At 43.5% G+C, this 19,608-nt stretch overlaps 1 protein-coding gene across 1 annotated transcript in view; it reads right to left on the bottom strand.

Moving 5' to 3' along the window:
* The window catches only part of AJM1 (apical junction component 1 homolog), a 78,365-nt gene that overhangs the window by 58,197 nt on the left and 560 nt on the right, over nt 1-19,608 (bottom strand). The window lies entirely within an intron of this gene.

Here is a 19,608-nt window from a genome sequence, read left to right as displayed (position 1 = left end):
TCACCTATGAAATTTGTTTTTGCGATCCCCTCTCTATTTGCACAGTGGGATTACATCTATAACAAAACAACGTCATTCTTCAAACATGTGTTTATGTTCATCACAATGGAGAACCATGGGTTCTTTAATGTTTTTCGTTCTTATATTTGATTTGTGCTCAAGCATTTTTGTAGTCATTCCAACATTGTAAGGAGACTGCACCAAGTAAATAACATGATCCAGTTTACAATTCGTGAAACGCTTCAATGAATAAAATTTTCCATCATTAGTATTTGTGAAAACCTTAATTTGTAATGTTATGTCACAAATCTGACAAGAGCCACATTTAAAATGCCCAAGTCCAAGCTATGGCTTCTGTATTGGACCTGCTAATTCTGCTGGATGCCGGACTTAATCTTTCTTTGAGATTATCATTCCTAGCAAAAGCTATACGCAAACTTTTTTTCTCAAAAATGGGATGAGATTGCATGATTTCCCATCTATTCCTAATAAACCTGGCAATAATCTGTCATCATAGATCCCACAGCAGAATATCTTAACACCACAGTACTGTCGCGTTCTCGAGGCCCTTGGAATGCTGTCAGGTCCTCGAGGCAGCACTGGGGATCGTGAGCCCAGGGGCCCCTGCCGAGGAGCGGCAGAGGCAGGCAAGACCATCTTGGAACTGGACGTCCGGAAGGACCGGACTGGAACTCGGGACTGGAAGTAGGCCACTGGAACCGGCAGAACAGGAACCGCTTCACCTGTGCTTAGCCACCTTTCCGCTGGAGTTGAGCTCCAGCGTGCGGGCGGCCGACAAGACTTGCTGGCCAAGGCCGGACTGGAGATCCAGAGGACCCACCGAGGAACAAGGAAACACGAGGAAACTGGACTAGGAACTAAACTCAGACGGAGTGCTGCTGCACAGCCACTAGCAAGAACCAGAAGGCAGACCAAGGAGACAAGACATAGGAACAAAGACTAGGGCAACATGCCAGCAAGGCAGACTGGGGATCAGGGAAAACCCAGCGGGTAAACCCACTAGCTAGGAAGCAGCAGGAAACAGGGACCACGCCCTGGCAATAAACACTAGCTAGACAGAGAGACAGGATTCAGGATATACACACAGGAAATACAAGCAGGGTAAGCACACAGACTAGGCAAGGCAGGATAGGCAACAGAGCGAACAGAGTAAACCAGGAAGAACAGGCCAAGGGTCTTGGGCCGGCAGCAGAGCAAACAGAGTAAACCAGGAATATCAAGCCAAGGGTCTGAAGCCACAGCCGCTCCACACACCAAGTGGGAACTCACAAAGGCTGAGGCTTCACATGCAGACAGAGAACAAACACGGACAGAGGCTTCACCCCAAACACAGAGTAAGCCAGGAACAGAGGCTTCACCCCAAACACAGAGTAAGCCAGGAACAGAGACAGGGAAACCCCCCACGGAAAGACAACAGACACAGAAAGAAGCTGGGCTGGAACCCAGAGAGAGGCTAAGCAGTAGTGCAGCAGACACCTACTAACCTGACCTGGCCTAAGAGCATAACACTTCATGCAAAGGCACTGACTGCAAGCCCAGCACTTCCTTATGAAGGCTCTCACTGATGAGTCACTACCAGCAGGACAGAAGCAGGAAGTTCCTTGCCTCCAAAGAGAGGCTTGACACACAGAGAAAGAGAGCCCACAGGAAGGACAAGCAGGAGCCATCTTGGATACTGGCATAGAGGAGGCGGCAGCCATCTTGGAAGAGGCATAGCCCACACAGGTGAGGTCCAGTACGGCAATCAGCACACAGAGCCAGAGAGAAACTAAGACAGAGACAGACACAGAGACAAGCAGAAGCCAGCACAGCCACTGACTCCCAGAAACAGGGTAAGTATGAGGGTGGTCACGGCCACAGACGTGACAAGTACAAGTGTCATCCACTGAAGATACTGGTTTAAAATCGGCTAATAACAGTTCCCTGTTATTGTATCTTGCTCTCTTATATGCTCTTTTGAGTACTGTTTTTGAATAGCCCCTCTTCCTAATTTACACATGAGATCATGTGCTTGTACTTTAAAAGTGGCTAAGTCCGAACATATTCTTCTTATTCTCAGCATATCAGAGAACAGAAAACTGTTTTAAAGATGTTTTGGTTGACAGCTGGAATTGTACAAAAAATTGTTCCTGTTAGTAGGTTTTACAAAAGTTTTAATGCTAAATTCAAAATTCTCTATCTTTATATCCACACCCAAAAAATTAATCTCAAAACCAGAATGTTTTTCTGTGAATTGAATATTCTCATCACAATCATTCAACCATGATACAAATTGATTCACTTGTTCAGAAGATCCTGTCCACAGCATAAACATGTCGTTGATATATCTCCACCAGTGATAGATCTTATCAGAAAAAGGGGAGCAATAAATCCACTCTTGCTCAAAAGATATCATATAAAGATTTGCAATAGAAGGGGCAACATTGTCCCCATTGCAACACCGCTTGTCTGTAAAGAAAAAACTCCATCGAATAAAAAGAAATTTTCTTTCTTGGCTATCCTCACCAGATATATCAAGAAATCTGTAGGCATAGTGTGTGGTCTAATCCATTGTTCTAATACATTCTTTATGACAGATAAAGCTGCATCTTGTGATACCAAAGTGTGGGGTCAGAACTTCTGAGAAGTTCTGAGAGAAGAGGACATTTCTCTGGTAAGTGAACACTACTTTGCTTTGTGCTTTGGGAACTTAAAGATTGGGGTTTAAAGGAGGAATTGTAGGTTAGTGTTAGGCAAAATTAAAAAGCAAATTTTAACAGCTAATCTCCATAGTCTTTTCCACTTAGTTTTAAAAGCTTTGGACCACAGCATTAACAGAATCTAACAGCCTCTGCAGGATTTAATCTAGCACAGACCCCTGAGGAACCCCACTAACTACCCTTCTCCATTGTGAATACTGCACATTTAACCCCACTCTCTGTTTCCTATCCTTCAACAATATCAACCGGCTCCCCTTTGTCCACATGTTTGTTTACTCCTTCAAAGAATTGAAGTAAATTGGTCAGGCAAGATTTCCCCACACAAAAGCCGTGCTGACTCGGTCTCAGTAATCCGTGTCCTTGGATGTGCTCTGTAATTTTGTTTTTAATAATAGCCTCTACCATTTTCCCCGGCACCGACGTCAGACTCACCAGTCTATAATTTCCCGGATCTCCTCTGGAACCTTTTTTAAAAATGGGCGTTACATTGGCCACCCTCCAATCTTCCAGTACCACGCTCGATTTTAAGGACAAATTGCATATCACTACAGTAGCTCCGCAAGCTCATTTTTCAGTTCTATCAGTACTCTAGGATGAATACCATCCGGTCCAGGAGATTTGCTACTCTTCAGTTTGCTGAACTGCCCCATTATGTCCTCCAGGTTTACCCTGAAGTCAGTAAGTTTCTCCGACTCGTCCGCTTGAAATATCATTTCTGACACCGGTATCCCACCCAAATCTTCCTCGGTGAATACCGAAGCAAAGAATTCATTCAATCTCTCCGCTACGTCTTTGTCTTCCTTGATCGCCCCTTTTACCTCTCGGTCATCCAGCGGCCCAACCGATTCTTTTGCCGGCTTCCTGCTTTTAATATACCGAAAAAATTTCTTACTATATTTTTTTGCCTCTAATGCTATCTTTTTTTCGTAATCTCTCTTGGCCTTCTTTATCTGCGCCTTGCATTTGCTTTGACACTCCTTATGCTGCTTCTTGTTATTTTCAGACGGTTCCTTCTTCCATTTTCTGAAGGCATTTCTTTTAGCCCTAATAGCTTCCTTCACCTCACTTTTCAACCAGGCCGGCTGTCTTTTGGAGTTCCGTCTTTCTTTTCTAATTAGTGGAATATGTTTGGCCTGGGCCTCCAGGATGGTATTTTTGAACAGCGTCCATGCCTGTTGTACAGTTTTTACCCTCTCAGTTGTCCCCCTAAGTTTTTTTTTCCACCGTTCTTCTGGAGCCTGGGGGGCAGGTGGTGGTGGCTGATAAATAGCCGATGGCGGTGCCTTAGGCATAGCCGCACCAGCAGCAGGCTTTCCTCGTGCCCGAAATTAGGCTCACGTCGGTGCGCCATTTTTTCAGGTGTTGGAAAACAAGTGCCTTATATAGACGTCCTTGCGTGACGGACGTCGTTTCGTGCACAGCTCCATATATGGATGACCATCCCATATATGGCCCTATCAGCACGTGGACGCCGTCGTAAGCATAGACGTCTTTGACGTGCATGCCTGGTTGTTATGCGTGCGGAACTTGCCTTATATAGATGAGTATGAAGCACCCGACCCTTTTCACATATACACAATATGCATATAGCTGCATGAAGTTCCGGACATCCAGAAAGGGCACATATGAGGAATATTCGGTGAAGCAGCATGATCTTTCTGTAGTTGACGCGTATAAACGTTCCTCATATTTTCCCGTACCTGGATGTCCAGAACAGCATGTACTGTACTTGTGGTACACCTATGTACATTCTTTTACACACTTTCTGATTTGGGCGTTTGCACCTGCGATAATCGAACGTGTTAGGGCGCCCAATTTAGTCACGCTTATGCGCTCCTCATTTGGTGGTTTTGCTACAGGGATAATCGATTATCAAAAAACGCCCATACTATTTTCCGATTATACATGCCTGATTTTTGACGTTTTCGTAAGGACGTCCTAATGCGTAGTTGGACGACCTTTCGATTATGCCCCTCTATATAACCTTTGGATGCATGAATAGGAACAAAAACACACTTATATATGCAATACAATTCATCATGTACAGTCACAAAACAACCTTTTAGGGTGGATAGTGTTCACAATGAGCTCCTTTTATTATCGACCAGATAGAAGAGATGTCAGTTTTGGCACATATAAGTCATCACAAGAACAAAATATAAGAAAACCAATGGACTGCACTAGGAGGTTACAGTCCATTTAGTTATGTTCCAACAATCTGTATTAGAGGAGTGTGGTAGCCGTGTTAGTCCACTCTTAAGGTTATCAATAGAAATCAAACAAAATAAAACATGGAAAAGAAAATAAGATGATACCTTTTTTATTGGACATAACTTAATACATTTCTTGATTAGCTTTCGAAGGTTGCCCTTCTTCGTCAGATCGGAAATAAGCAAATGTGCTAGCTGACAGTGTATATAAGTGAGAACATTCAAGCATTGCTATGACAGTCTGACAGGGTGGGAGGATGGGGGTGGGTAGGAAGTATGCATGGGGACATCAAAGCATATCATTGGTATTCTAACAGGGTGGGTGTGGATAGGTGAGGGGAGGGTGATCAACAGAGACATACAGCTTTATGGTTTATAATGGGCTAGGAACCCTAGGTCCTTGTTAAGTCCTTTCTGTTGGGTGTTAAAATATTCAATCATTCTGACTTCAAAGGTCTTACGTTCTTGTATGGTTTTAAAGTTACCTTTGAGGATTCTCACTGTGAAGTCACTGGTGCAGTGAAGGATGCTATATTGGAGAAACGGGCCAGATGCTTAAGACAAGATTCAATTTACATAGACATCATATAAACAATGCTGGTGCTAGCAGAGTTCCCACGCCTGTTGGGCAACATTTTACAAGACCAGGACACTGCACCAGTGACTTCACAGTGAGAATCCTCAAAGGTAACTTTAAAACCATACAAGAACGTAAGACCTTTGAAGTCAGAATGATTGAATATTTTAACACCCAACAGAAAGGACTTAACAAGGACCTAGGGTTCCTAGCCCATTATAAACCATAAAGCTGTATGTCTCTGTTGATCACCCTCCCCTCACCTATCCACACCCACCCTGTTAGAATACCAATGATATGCTTTGATGTCCCCATGCATACTTCCTACCCACCCCCATCCTCCCACCCTGTCAGACTGTCATAGCAATGCTTGAATGTTCTCACTTATATACACTGTCAGCTAGCACATTTGCTTATTTCCGATCTGACGAAGAAGGGCAACCTTCGAAAGCTAATCAAGAAATGTATTAAGTTATGTCCAATAAAAAAGGTATCATCTTATTTTCTTTTCCATGTTTTATTTTGTTTGATTTCTATTGATAACAATCTGTATGAAACATTTATTTTTATTATTTTGATTTATAAAACTACTTGTTTCTGAAACATGCTCAAAACAGGGTAAACCATCCATTTGTGTATCTAAAATTTAAACTTCTACAAAAGAGATGAGGTGAAGATATGATACCACTGGGCTCATTTTCGAAAGAGAAGGACGCCCATCTTTCGACATAAATTGGAAGATGGATGTCCTTCTCCCAGGGTCGTTCAAATCGGTATAATCGAAAGCCGATTTAGAACGTCCCCAACTGCTTTCTGTCGCAGGGACGGCCAAAGTTCAAGGGGGCATGCCGGAGGCGTAGCGAAGGCGGGACTTGGGTGTGCCTAACATTCGGACATCCTTGGCCCATAATTGAAAAACAAGGACGTCCCTGACGAACACTTGGACGACTTTACCTGGTCATGTTTTTCTTACAACCAAGGCACAAAAAGGTGCCCGAAATGACCAGATGACCACCAGAAAGAATCGGGGATGACCTCTCCTTACTCCCCAAGTGGTCACTAACCCCCTCCCACCCTCAAAAAATATCTTTCAAAATATTGATTGCCAGTCTCAGATGTCTTACTCAGGTCCATGACAGCAGTATGCAGGTTCCTGGAGCAGGTTTAGTGGGTGCAGTGCACTTCAGGCAGGCAGACCCAGGCCCACCCCCCCCCCCCCTACCTGTTACGTTTGTGGAGGAAACAGTGAGCCCTCCAAAACCCACCAGAAACCCACTGTACCCACATGTAGGTGCCCCCTTTCACCCGTAAGGGCTATGGTGGTGGTGTACAGTTGTGGGTTTGGGGGGCTCAGCACACAAGGTAAGGGAGCTATTTATGAAGTCCACTGCAGTGCCCCCTAGGGTGCTCGGTTGGTGTCCTGACATGTCAGGGGGACCAGTGCACTAGAAATGTTGGCTCCTCCCATGACCAAATGGCTTGCATTTGGTCGTTTCTGAGATGGACGTCCTTGGTTTCAAAAATTGCTGAAAATCAGAAAAGTCCATGTCTAGGGACGACAATCTCTAAGGATGACCAAATTTCAGGATTTGAACGTCCCTGAACGTATTATCAAAACGAAAGATGGACGTCCATTTTGTTTCGAAAATACGGGTTTCCCCGCCCGTGGATTGGGACGTTTTGCGAGGACGTCCAAATCGAAACGTGGACGTCCCTTTCGAAAATGTCCCTCCATGAGCCCCAATGAAAGAAGAGTTTAATTTTACTTCTATTTAATTTCAATATAAGAACATAAGAATAGCCATACTGGGTCTAATCAATGTTTCATTTAGCCCAAGCATCCTGCTTCCAGTAGTGGCCAATCCAGGTCAAAAGTACCTGGCAGAAACACAATTAGTAGCAACATTCCATGTAACCAGTCCCGGGGCAAACAGTGTCTTCCCTCATGTCCTTCTCAATAACAGACTATGGATTTTTCCTCCAGGAACTTGTCCAAACCTTTTTTTTTAACCCAGATATGCTATCCACTGTTACCATATCCTCTGCCAGCGAGTTCCAGAGCTTAACTATATACTTTCAGTTAAAAAATATTTCCTCCTATTTGTTTTAAAAGTATTTCTGTGTAATTTCATTGTGTCCCCTGGTCTTTATACTTTTTGAAAGAGAAATCGATTTACTTCTACCCATTCTACACCACTCAGCATAGGCGCCCGGTATAAGAGGCTTGGAGAGGCTAAGCCTCCCCTGCTGTGCTCTGAGGGGTTTAAATTGTTGATTTACCTCCATCCTCACAGCAGGAGCTGCAATGAAAGCCCTCTAGCCTTGTGTAACCAGTTGTAGAAATTGGTTTATGGTTTGTTTACCTTACTGCTAGGAGAGCAGGGGGGGTTGGCTGGAGGTGTCCTGGGTTGCCAGGGAGATATTTAAGGAGGATGACTTCCTGACCTGCACTGAGGACAGATAGCAGCAGAATCTGATACTGGGCCAGCATGATCAGAAAAAGTCACCAGACAACAAAGGTAGAAAAGATCATTTTATTTTCATTATAGTGTTTGGAATATGTCCGCTTTGAGAATCAGGTGCTCAACATTAAAAGTTTATATTTATTTACTTATTTATGGCATTTTATCCCACATTAAACATGAATTAGGGTGTTTTGTGGCTCTGCATGACAACTGTGATGATATGATCCCTTGTTTCATATTGTTGACGGTCTGCATTTTCCGTATGGGTGGTATATTGGTGTATTAGGTTCTGTCCAGTGTAATATTTATGGTACAGTAAGGTTCTGAGTGTGTTTTTGCACAAAGTTGTGCATAGTGTTTTGCAGTTGAGCGATTGTGCTTAGAATATGCTTTGAGCAACCCCTTTATTCTTTGACATATGATACATATCTAATATCTAAATTTAATAAAAGGTATTAATTGTGACTTTTATTTTTATTCATTTTTTCTGTGTGTTATCAGACAATTATGGATTTAAGCTCCACCCCTGGCCCCACCCCTAACCCTGTTGGAATGTAATTGTATTTTACATGCATTGCCTGTCACCTATTATTTCTCTGTGATTACTCTGTGACCTCTGATGTGAATTACTTAGAGAGGTCACACAGCTATGCAACTTCCTGTGGGGGTCAGACACAGCAGATGCAGCAGATGCAGCACATGGAGCACATGGAGCTCATGATCTCTCCTAACCTGAGAGGATCTATGGTGGTGTGAGCATCCATTACCATCTAAGCACATGGAAGGAGCTGATAATACAAATGTATAGTAATATGTATATATAAGCCTGTCTGATTATAATCTAACTACAAACTGTGAGTAAACAGATGTTTTGTTACTTCAACTTTAAAGTGACTCAGCAGTGAATTATTCTGGGGTGAATGAGAGAGAGATGAAGAAAGAAATTAACATTTCTAAAGCTGAAGCTGTGTGTACTAAAATCTGCTAATTATTTACTACAAATAATCCAACAAAAGGGTTATGGGCCCAGGGTCCAGGAATTGAAAAAGAAGAGAAATATTACCAGGCAGAAAAAAGGCCACATTTTTCTCTTAAGTTTTAAAGGAAAGATTCAGTCTGTCTCTCTCTCCCCCCACACAGCAGACAGAAGGCTAAGAAAATGGCTGAGGGAAGAAATTCACCATTGTTCTATTCTCTCAAGGTGCCTAAATTAAATGAGTTTAATTATCAGCAGTGGGAACTAAGATTCATATGTCTCCTTCGAGCAAAAAGATTAGATATATGCTTAGACCAAGACAGAACAGCTGAAAATATGGCTGAATGGGACAATGCAAACTATTATGTGAAGTGCATGCTTTTGGAAGCTCTCTCAGAGAAACAAGCCATATTAGTGGAGGGAAAAGATACACCAAAGGACATTTTATATAAACTGAGAACTATGTATGCAACTATATATGCAAAGCAGCAACCAATTTGGCTGGCAGAGTTGAATGAAACCAAATTAAGGGATAAAAGTAAATGTAATGATCACATTATGCATCTTATGTCTTCATTTCAAAAGTTAGAACTTTCTGGAATTCCCATGTGTGATGCATTGAAAAGAGCATTTCTTTTTACCTCACTATCAAAGAAGTTTGATGTTTTTAGGTCTGTAAATGAGGCCATTGAAGGGCAATCTTTTGAACAGGCAACATCAAAACTAAGGCAGGAATGCATAATAAATGATTCTGAGGAGATGTGTTCTCAAAGCAAGTCAGAGAGAAATGAAACAAATTTCTTGGCAAAGAACAGAGGAAGGCGGAGCTATGGGAAAACTCCACCCAAGGGCAAGCTGATTTGCTACTCATGTGGAAAGGAGGGACATGTATCTAAATGGTGTAAGGAAACACAAAACACTCCCTCTAGCTCACCTAAGCCAATGGAACAAAAGAATTTTCAAACCAGGAAATGTATGAAGGACAAAGATAAACACAAGGGCTTTCTAATGGCAGAAAAATCTTTGACTATGGTAAATAATAATTCAAATGAAAGTACTTGGATTTTGGATTCAGGGAGTACATGCCATTTAACCAATTGTAAGAATTTCTTTCAGGAAATGTGTCCAGAGGAAGGTATTCTTAAAACTGCAAACGCAGGGACTGCTAAGATCCAAGCAAAAGGTATTGGATTCTTAAAATGCAAAGTGTCTAATGAAGTTAAAGAAATTCCTGTAAGTGATGTCTTGTATATTCCCCAAGCAGTTTGCAATATGCTTAGTGTATCTACATTAGATAAGAAGGGATTTGTGATTCATTTTGAAAACAGTAAGTGCACAATCTCTAAAAATGATGAAGTGTATGCTGAAGCTTTTATGCATAATGATATTTATAAACTGAGCATTTCAGGTGAAGCCTCACATATGGCGCAAGTAAGGAAGAATGATGGTAAATGTAGTCTGGAAATCTGGCACCGCCGCCTGGGACATCGTGATTCTAAGGTGATCCAGGATCTTTACAGTAAGCAACTAGCCACTGGCATTCAGATAAGTGCAGATGCTGGTAAAATTGAGAAATGCATAGACTGTGTTACTCAAAAAGGTGTGAGACCCTCATTTCCTGCATACACAGGAAATAGGAGTAATAAAGTGCTGGACTTAATACACAGTGACTTATGTGGACCGTTCAATATCCCATCATTGGGAAATAACAGATTTGTGCTAATATTCTTGGATGATTTCTCTAGATATTGTGTGGCCTATTTGCTGAAAGAAAAAAGTCAAGTCACAGACATGCTGAAGAAATACGTAGCCATGGTGAGCAATAAATTTGAAAGAAAACCAAAGGTTCTTCAGACCGACAATGGTGGTGAGTTCATTTCACAAAGCATGCGCACATTTCTAGAACAAGAAGGCATTCAGCATATCACAACAGTAGCTTATACACCAGAGCAAAATTCTGTTGCAGAGAGAAAATTTAGGTCACTTGTGGAAATGACCAGATGTATGCTGTCAGATAGCAATCTCCCTAAAAGACTATGGGGGGAAGCCATTCTCACAGCAGTGTACCTACAAAACAGAATGCCAACTAAAGGCGCTGAGCGCACACCACATGAGACATGGCATGGTAGGAAGCCAAACCTGTCACACATAAGAACATTTGGAAGTACAGCATATGCTCATATACCAAAGCAAAGAAGGCATAAGCTGGATTCCACAACAGAAAGGGGCATTTTAGTTGGCTATGCTCCAGGACACAAAGGATATAGAATTTTGAATCTGAAAACTGGCATTGTTGGCATAAGACATGTTACATATTTTGATGAAAACAAGAGGGTTGATAAAGGCTGGATTATCCCAGATGAGCCTTATCATCCAGAATATGAAACTAGAACCATAATAGACATGCCAGTGTATATAAATGCCATACCAAGGCAGATGTCTGAAAGCAACTCATCTGTATCTAACGAGGAACAGGCAGAGGAAACAGACACAGAAAGGATCATTGAAGAAGACAGTACAGTTGGAGAAGGGGAATCAATTGGAGAAGGACTCTCAGATATAGAGGATGCAGAAAGGTCAGACCAACCTGTTGTCGGACGCTCATCCAGGGAAAACAAAGGTGTTCCACCCCCAAGACTGTCTTGCTTAACAAAGTCAGCAGAAGCTCAAGAGCCCTTAACATGGGATGAGATTGAGAAAATGCCAGCAGAGGAAGCTGCTGAATGGCATAAGGCTGCACAAGAAGAAATTGATGCATTGGATAAAAATAATACTTGGATTCTTACAAAATTGCCTCCTGGCAAGAAAGCTATAGGATGCAAATGGGTATTCAAGTTAAAAAGGAATGCACAAGGAAAAGTGGAAAGGTATAAAGCAAGATTAGTGGCAAAGGGATATCTTCAAAAATATGGAGAAGATTTTGATGAAGTGTTTGCACCTGTAGTGAAACACACGACAATTAGAACACTTCTGAGCATTGCAGTCTCAAAAGGCATGCAAGTCAACCACATTGATGTGAAAACAGCATTTCTTCACGGAGATATAACTGAAGACTTGTACATGGAACAGCCAACAGGTTTCATAAATACAAAACAAAGACAGCTAGTGTGTAAATTAAACAAAGGTCTTTATGGATTAAAGCAAAGTGCAAAATGTTGGAATGAAAAATTGCATGAAATATTGACAAATTTAGGATTTAAGCAAGGTGAAGCAGATAAATGCTTGTACACTAGGTGCAGAAATGGACAATATGCATACATTTTAGCTTTTGTTGATGATCTGCTCATTGCAAGCGAAAGTGAGCAAGAGTACAAGGACATTGTAAAGTGTTTAAACCAGAATGTTGAGATAAAAGAACTTGGAAATGTGTCATACTATCTTGGTATAGAAATTGAGAAACAAAATGATGGTTCTTATCTTCTAAGCCAGAAGCAGAAAATAAATGAGCTTATTGAAAGTTTAGGTATGCAAGATGCCCAAGTTGTAAGCACTCCCATGATCACTGATTTTCTGAAGGATGAAACAGTAAGAGAACCTTTACCAGATAACATCCAATATAGATCAGCCATAGGTAAGCTTTTATATCTAGCTACCACATACAGGGCTGATATAGCAAATGCAGTAGGAATTTTGAGCAGAAGGGTCAGCTCACCTACCAAATCAGATTGGACTGCAGTTAAAAGGATGGTAAGGTATTTAAAGGGTACCATTGATTGTAAATTAAAGATTTCAGCCAATAGTAATCCAAAACTAATATGTTACTGTGATTCAGATTGGGCAGGGGATCATTCTGATTATAAATCCACAAGTGGATATGTGTTTATGTATGGAAATGTACAAATTTCATGGGCCAGTCATAAACAAAGTATTGTGAGTTTGTCTTCTACAGAAGCTGAATACGTGGCCGTATCGGAAGCGTGCAGAGAACTGATGTGGATTGAAAAACTTTTGCTGGATTTTGGAATAGCTGAAAAGAGACCAATCCAGATAATGGAAGATAATCAGAGCTGCATCCGACTGTCACAGAATGACAAGGTTCAGTCACGCACCAAGCACATCGCAACGAAATACCACAACGTGCGAGAGTTGGCGAAAGAAGGGGTCATCAGTCTACACTATTGTCACACCAGTGAGATGACAGCTGACATCATGACCAAACCGTTACCCAGAGAACATTTTGTGAATCTGCGTATAAAGCTTGGACTTTGTATGAATAAATAATTGCATGACAGTTATGCATGAGAAGGGGTTTGTTGGAATGTAATTGTATTTTACATGCATTGCCTGTCACCTATTATTTCTCTGTGATTACTCTGTGACCTCTGATGTGAATTACTTAGAGAGGTCACACAGCTATGCAACTTCCTGTGGGGGTCAGACACAGCAGATGCAGCAGATGCAGCACATGGAGCACATGGAGCTCATGATCTCTCCTAACCTGAGAGGATCTATGGTGGTGTGAGCATCCATTACCATCTAAGCACATGGAAGGAGCTGATAATACAAATGTATAGTAATATGTATATATAAGCCTGTCTGATTATAATCTAACTACAAACTGTGAGTAAACAGATGTTTTGTTACTTCAACTTTAAAGTGACTCAGCAGTGAATTATTCTGGGGTGAATGAGAGAGAGATGAAGAAAGAAATTAACATTTCTAAAGCTGAAGCTGTGTGTACTAAAATCTGCTAATTATTTACTACAAATAATCCAACAAACCCGGCCCCCTTTAGCCTCCCCAAACAGTTGGGCCACTGACCACCTATGCCACTCAGGATTTTATAGATCTCGATCATATCCCCCCCTCAGCCATCTCTTTTCCAAGCTGAAGAGCTCTAACGTCTTTAGTCTTTCCTCATATGAGAAGAGGTCCATCTCCTTTTTCATTTTGGTCGCTCTTCTTTGAACCTTTTCTAAGATACGATGAGCAGATTTGAACACAATACTCAAAGTGAGGTTGCACCATAGAGTGATACAGAGGCATTATAATATTCTTGGTATTATTTTGCCTCTCTTTGCTAGTAATTCTAGCAACCTGTTTGCTTTTTTGGCCACTGCCACACACTGGGCAGAAGATTTCAACGTATTGTCTACAATGACACCTAGATCTTTTTCTTGAGTGCTAACTCCTAAGGTGGACTCCAGCATCAGATAACTGTACCAAATGAAACTCATGCTCCCTGGGTGGAATGAGGTAGCACCCTGAACTATGATAATGAATACCAATTAGCTAGGAATATGCAATTAGATCTTTTCTTTCAGTTAACAGGCACCAACAAAAATGCTTCTGCAAAACTGAAGTAACTTGGCAAGCTACTGCATCTTAAATCTCACCAGTTACTTACAGCTCCCCGTAGGTAGACTTCAGTTAGGAAATGATCAACTGTCATTTCCTGATGCTGTGACTGTACTGGGCCTGAGGCAGCAGTGCCTAGAGCAGTGATATCCACTCCTACTCCTTGAGGGTTGCCAAAGGGTCAGGTTTTCAGGATATCCCTAAAGAATATGCATAAAAAAATTGCATACAATTCATACATGTTCATTAGGGATATTCTGAAAATCTGACCTGTTGTTGGCCTTCAAGAACTGGGAGTGAATACCACTGGCCTAGAACCCAAAGATGAAAACCTGAAGAATCAGTCTAATCTCGCTGTCTACCACTTCAAGTGACCTTGAGTACATAACTTAACCTCTCTGGGCTCAGTGTTTGCTTATAAGATCTTTGTGGTAGGGACACAAAGCTTTATGAGTTACTTTACATGTATAAGATATTTCACATTTTTTCCTGTAGGGGCTATTTGGTCCTCCTATAGAGTAAATTGCCATGGGAAAAGGCACACACATTCCCTGGTAGAAAGAAAGCTTGCACATCTCCATTTGTAAATGCAGTAATCTCATTCTACCAGCAGAGAGGATGAAGGCAGCTTAGTCACGAGCCTACTTAAAATGCTTCCCTGGAAAAGGGTAACATAGTAACATATAGTACATGACGGCAGAAAAAGACCTGCACGGTCCATCCAGTCTGCCCAACAAGATAACTCATATTTGCTACTTTTTGTATCCCCGCCTCCCAACCACCAGCCCCGCATCCCGATCTTGACTAAGCTCCTGAGGATCCATTCCTTCGGCACAGGATTCCTTTATGCTTATCCCACGCATGTTTGAATTCCGTTACCGTTTTCATTTCCACCACCTCCCGCAGGAGGGCATTCCAAGCATCCACAACTCTCTCCGTGAAAAAATACTTCCTGACATTTTTCTTGAGTCTGCCCCCCTTCAATCTCATTTTATGTCCTCTCGTTCTACCATCTTCCCATCGCCGGAAAAGGTTCGTTTGCGGATTAATACCTTTCAAATATTTGAACGTCTGTATCATATCACCCCTGTTTCTCCTTTCCTCCAGAGTATACATGTTCAGGTCAGCAAGTCTCTCCTCATACGTCTTGTAACGCAAATCCCATACCATTCTCGTAGCTTTTCTTTGCACTGCTTCAATTCTTTTTACATCCTTAACAAGATACGGCCTCCAAAACTGAACACAATACTCCAGGTGGGGCCTCACCAACGACTTATACAGGAGTATCAACACCCCCTTTCTTCTGCTGGTCACACCTCTCTCTATACAGCCTAACAACCTTCTAGCTACGGCCACCGTCTTTTCACACTGTTTCGTCGCCTTCAAATCCTCAGATACTATCACCCCAAGATCCTTCTCTCTGCCCGTACCTATCAGACTCTCCCCACCTAACACATACGTCTCCCGTGGATTTCTATTCCCTAAGTGCATCACTTTGCATTTCTTCGCATTGAATTTTAATTGCCAAACCTTAGACCATTCTTCTAGCTTCCTCAGATCCTTTTTCATGTTTTCCACTCCCTCCCGGGTGTCCACTCTGTTACAGATCTTAGTATCATCCGCAAATAGGCAAACTTTACCTTCTAACCCTTCGGCAATGTCACTCACAAATATATTGAACAGAATCGGCCCCAGCACTGATCCTTGAGGCACTCCACTACTCACCTTTCCCTCCTCCGAGCGAATTCCATTCACCACCACCCTCTGGCGTCTGTCCGTCAACCAGTTCCTAATCCAGTTCACCACTTCAGGTCCTATCTTCAGCCCATCCAATATATTTAAGAGCCTCCTGTGGGGAACCATGTCAAAAGCTTTGCTGAAATCTAAGTAGATTACGTCCATAGCTCGTCCCTGATTCAATTCTCCTGTCACCCAATCAAAGAACTCAATGAGATTCGTTTGGCACGATTTCCCTTTGGTAAAACCATGTTGTCTCGGATCTTGCAACTTATTGTCTTCCAGGAAATTCACTATCCTTTCCTTCAGCATCGCTTCCATTACTTTTCCAATAACCGAAGTGAGGCTTACCGGCCTGTAGTTTCCAGCTTCTTCCCTATCACCACTTTTGTGAAGAGGGACCACCTCTGCCGTTCTCCAATCCCTCGGAACCTTTCCCGTCTGCAAGGATATATTAAACAAATCTTTAAGAGGACCCGCCAAAACAGGGGCGTAGCCATGGGTGGGCCTGGATGGGCCTAGGCCCACCCAGTTTGGGTTCAGGCCCACCCAGCAGCGGAGCGGAGGGAGCAAGCAGCACTGATCCTGCATCTGCCTTCTTCTTTCTGACGGCAGCGCTTCCCAGACGCTGCCTCCGCCGCCACGATCTACCTCCTCCCTCTGTCTCACTCAACAGCAGCGGTAGCGTCGCGATTCAAACACGCTGCCTGCCTCCTGCTTCTAACCCGGAAGCATCTCCTCTGCAAAGGAGACACTTCCGGGTTAGAAGCAGGAGGTAGCGTGTTTGAATCGCTACCGCTGCTGTTGAGAGTGAGACAGAGGGAGGAGGTAGATCGTGGCAGCGGTAGGCAGCGTCTGGGAAGCGCTGCCGTCAGAGAGAGGGCGGGCAGGTGGAATGGGAGGGAAGGATGCATGGGGGTGAAGGAGAATCGCTGGACACATGGATGGGAGCGGGAGGGGAGAGAGGAGAGTCACAGGATGGATGGATGGAGGTGGGGGTCAGGGGAGAGAGGAGAATTGCTGGGGATGGATGGATGGAGGTGGGGGGCAGGGGAGAGAGGAGAATTGCTGGGGATGATGGATGGATGGATGGAGGTGGGGGCAAGGGAGAGGAGAATTTCTGGGGATGGATAGAGGTGGGGGTCAGGGGAGAGAGGAGAATTGCTGGGGATGGATGGATGGAGGTGGGGGGGCAGGGGAGAGAGGAGAATTGCTGGGGATGATGGATGGATGGATGGAGGTGGGGGGCAAGGTAGAGGAGAATTTCTGGGGATGGATGGAGGTGGGGGTCAGGGGAGAGAGGAGAATTGCTGGGGATGATGGATGGATGGATGGAGGTGGGGGGCAGGGGAGAGAGGAGAATTGCTGGGGATGGATGGATGGAGGTGGGGGTCAGGGGAGAGAGGAGAATTGCTGGGGATGATGGATGGAGGTGGGGGTCAGGGGAGAGAGGAGAATTGCTGGGGATGATGGATGGAGGTGGGGGGCAGGGGAGAGAGGAGAATTGCTGGGGATGGATGGATGGAGGTGGGGGTCAGGGGAGAGAGGAGAATTGCTGGGAATGGATGGAGGTGGGGGGCAGGGGAGAGAGGAGATTTGCTGGGGATGATGGATGGATGGAGGTGGGGGGGTAGGGGAGAGAGGAGAATTGCTGGGGATGGATGGAGGTGGGGGGCAGGGGAGAGAGGAGAATTGCTGGGGATGGATGGATGGAGGGGAGAGGAGAGTTGCTGGACATGGGTGGATGGAGGGGAGGAAAGAGGAGAGAGGAAGGTTGCTGAACATGGGTGGATGGAGGGGAGGGCAGGGGGCAGATGAGGGTTGCTGGACATGGATGGATGGAGGGAAGGGCAGGAGAGAGGAGGCTGCTGGATATGGATGGAGGAAAGGGAAGAGAGAGAGAGAAGAAATGCTGGACATGGATGGAGGGGAGGGAAGTGTGAGGAAGGAGATGAGATGAGGGAAAAGGAAGAGAGGAGAAAATTGCACATGGATGAAGAAAATAGGCAGAAGCTGGATCCACTAGACAGTCAAGTCTGCGGAGGACCCAGAGCAAGAAATGAAGAAGAAAGGCGGAAAGTAAAGAAATAAATGGAACGGAAGCCCTGGAAACGGAGTAAAGAGGACAGATAGCAGCAGAATCAGATACTGGGCCAGTATGATCAGAAAAACAAAGTCACCAGACAGCAAAGGTAGAAAAAAAATCATTTTATTTTCATTATAATGATTGGAACATGTCCACTTTGAGAATCAGGTGCTCAACATTAAAAGTTTATATTTATTTACTTATTTATGGCATTTTATCCCACATTAAACATGAATTAGATTGGAACCTGGGATCATTTAATGTTTTTTTTCCTGGAGAGAGTAATGCATTGCCTCCCCCACCCCCCAGGCTCTCTCCCTGGCTATAGCCAGCTCTGCAATTTTGAGGGGAGGTGCACAGGTGGACGAGGGGGAGGGGGGCGCAGAGGTGGACCGGGGAGAGAGCCTGTTGTTAAACATTTACCAGCACACCACTGTCTAGTTCCAACCCATCCAACCTGTTGGCCCACCCAAAAATTGACTTCTGGCTACGCCACTGCGCCAAAACCTCTCTGAGCTCCCTCAATATCCTGGGGTGGATCCCGTCCGGTCCCATGGCTTTGTCCACCTTTAGCTTTTCAAGTTGTTGATATACACACTTTCTTCCGTGAACGGTGCTCTATCCACTTCATACTCATTTGTACTATTTCCAGTCCATTGCGGTCCTTCTCCAGGATTTTCTTCTGTGAAAACAGAACAAAAATATCTATTTAGCAAATTTGCTTTTTCTTCATCATTTTCCACGTAGTGGTTCGTAGTATCTTTTAGTCTCACAATTCCCTTTTTAGTCATTCTCCTTTCACTAATATACCTGAAGAAATTTTTGTCACCCCTCCTTACATTTCTAGCCATTTGTTCTTCCGCTTGCGCTTTTGCCAGTCGTATCTCTCTCTTGGCTTCTTTCAGTTTCATCCGGTATTCCTCCATGTGTTCCTTTTCTTGAGTTTTTCTGTATTTCTGGAATGCCAACTCTTTAGCCTTTATTTTCTCAACCACTTGCTTGGAGAACCATATTGGTTTCCTTTTTCTCTTGCTTTTATTTACTTTCCTAACATAAAGGTTCGTGGCCCTATTCATAGCTTCTTTCAGCCTGGACCAAAGACCTGGAGTAAGGATAGTTGTAAGCCTGTCCTGTTGCGTTTGATGAAGTGGAGTCTTGTCCTCAAAGGTTCATGTCTCAGTAAATCGGTTAGTTAGCCTCCCTGGCAGAGGAAGGCTGGGTTCTGTGTTTCGTTGAGGAGAGACAGGGGTACAGAAGCCCATACAGAGGTAAAGGAGCCATTCCTATCTGATATATAGAATGATGAGCTTTCAGTGAGAAAAGGAATCTTAGCCTGATTGTTCCACTTGTTTAGAAGAATCATTAAACCTTACTCACAGAAGATTTGTTTTTTCTGAAAGGAGAAAGCTGTCTGGGAGCTAGAGATCATCCTAGCAAAGGAGAGTTAAGCCTTTGAAGTATTTCCATTAAGAGAAAGGAAGAGGAGATCTATCATCTAGTTTTGGGACAGATCCAATGAGACCCATTTGTAACCTGAAA

This window comes from Microcaecilia unicolor, chromosome 6 (assembly GCF_901765095.1).
Source record: "Microcaecilia unicolor chromosome 6, aMicUni1.1, whole genome shotgun sequence".
Taxonomy (NCBI): Eukaryota; Metazoa; Chordata; class Amphibia; order Gymnophiona; family Siphonopidae; genus Microcaecilia; species Microcaecilia unicolor.
This window is presented reverse-complemented; position numbering and strand designations above follow the sequence as displayed.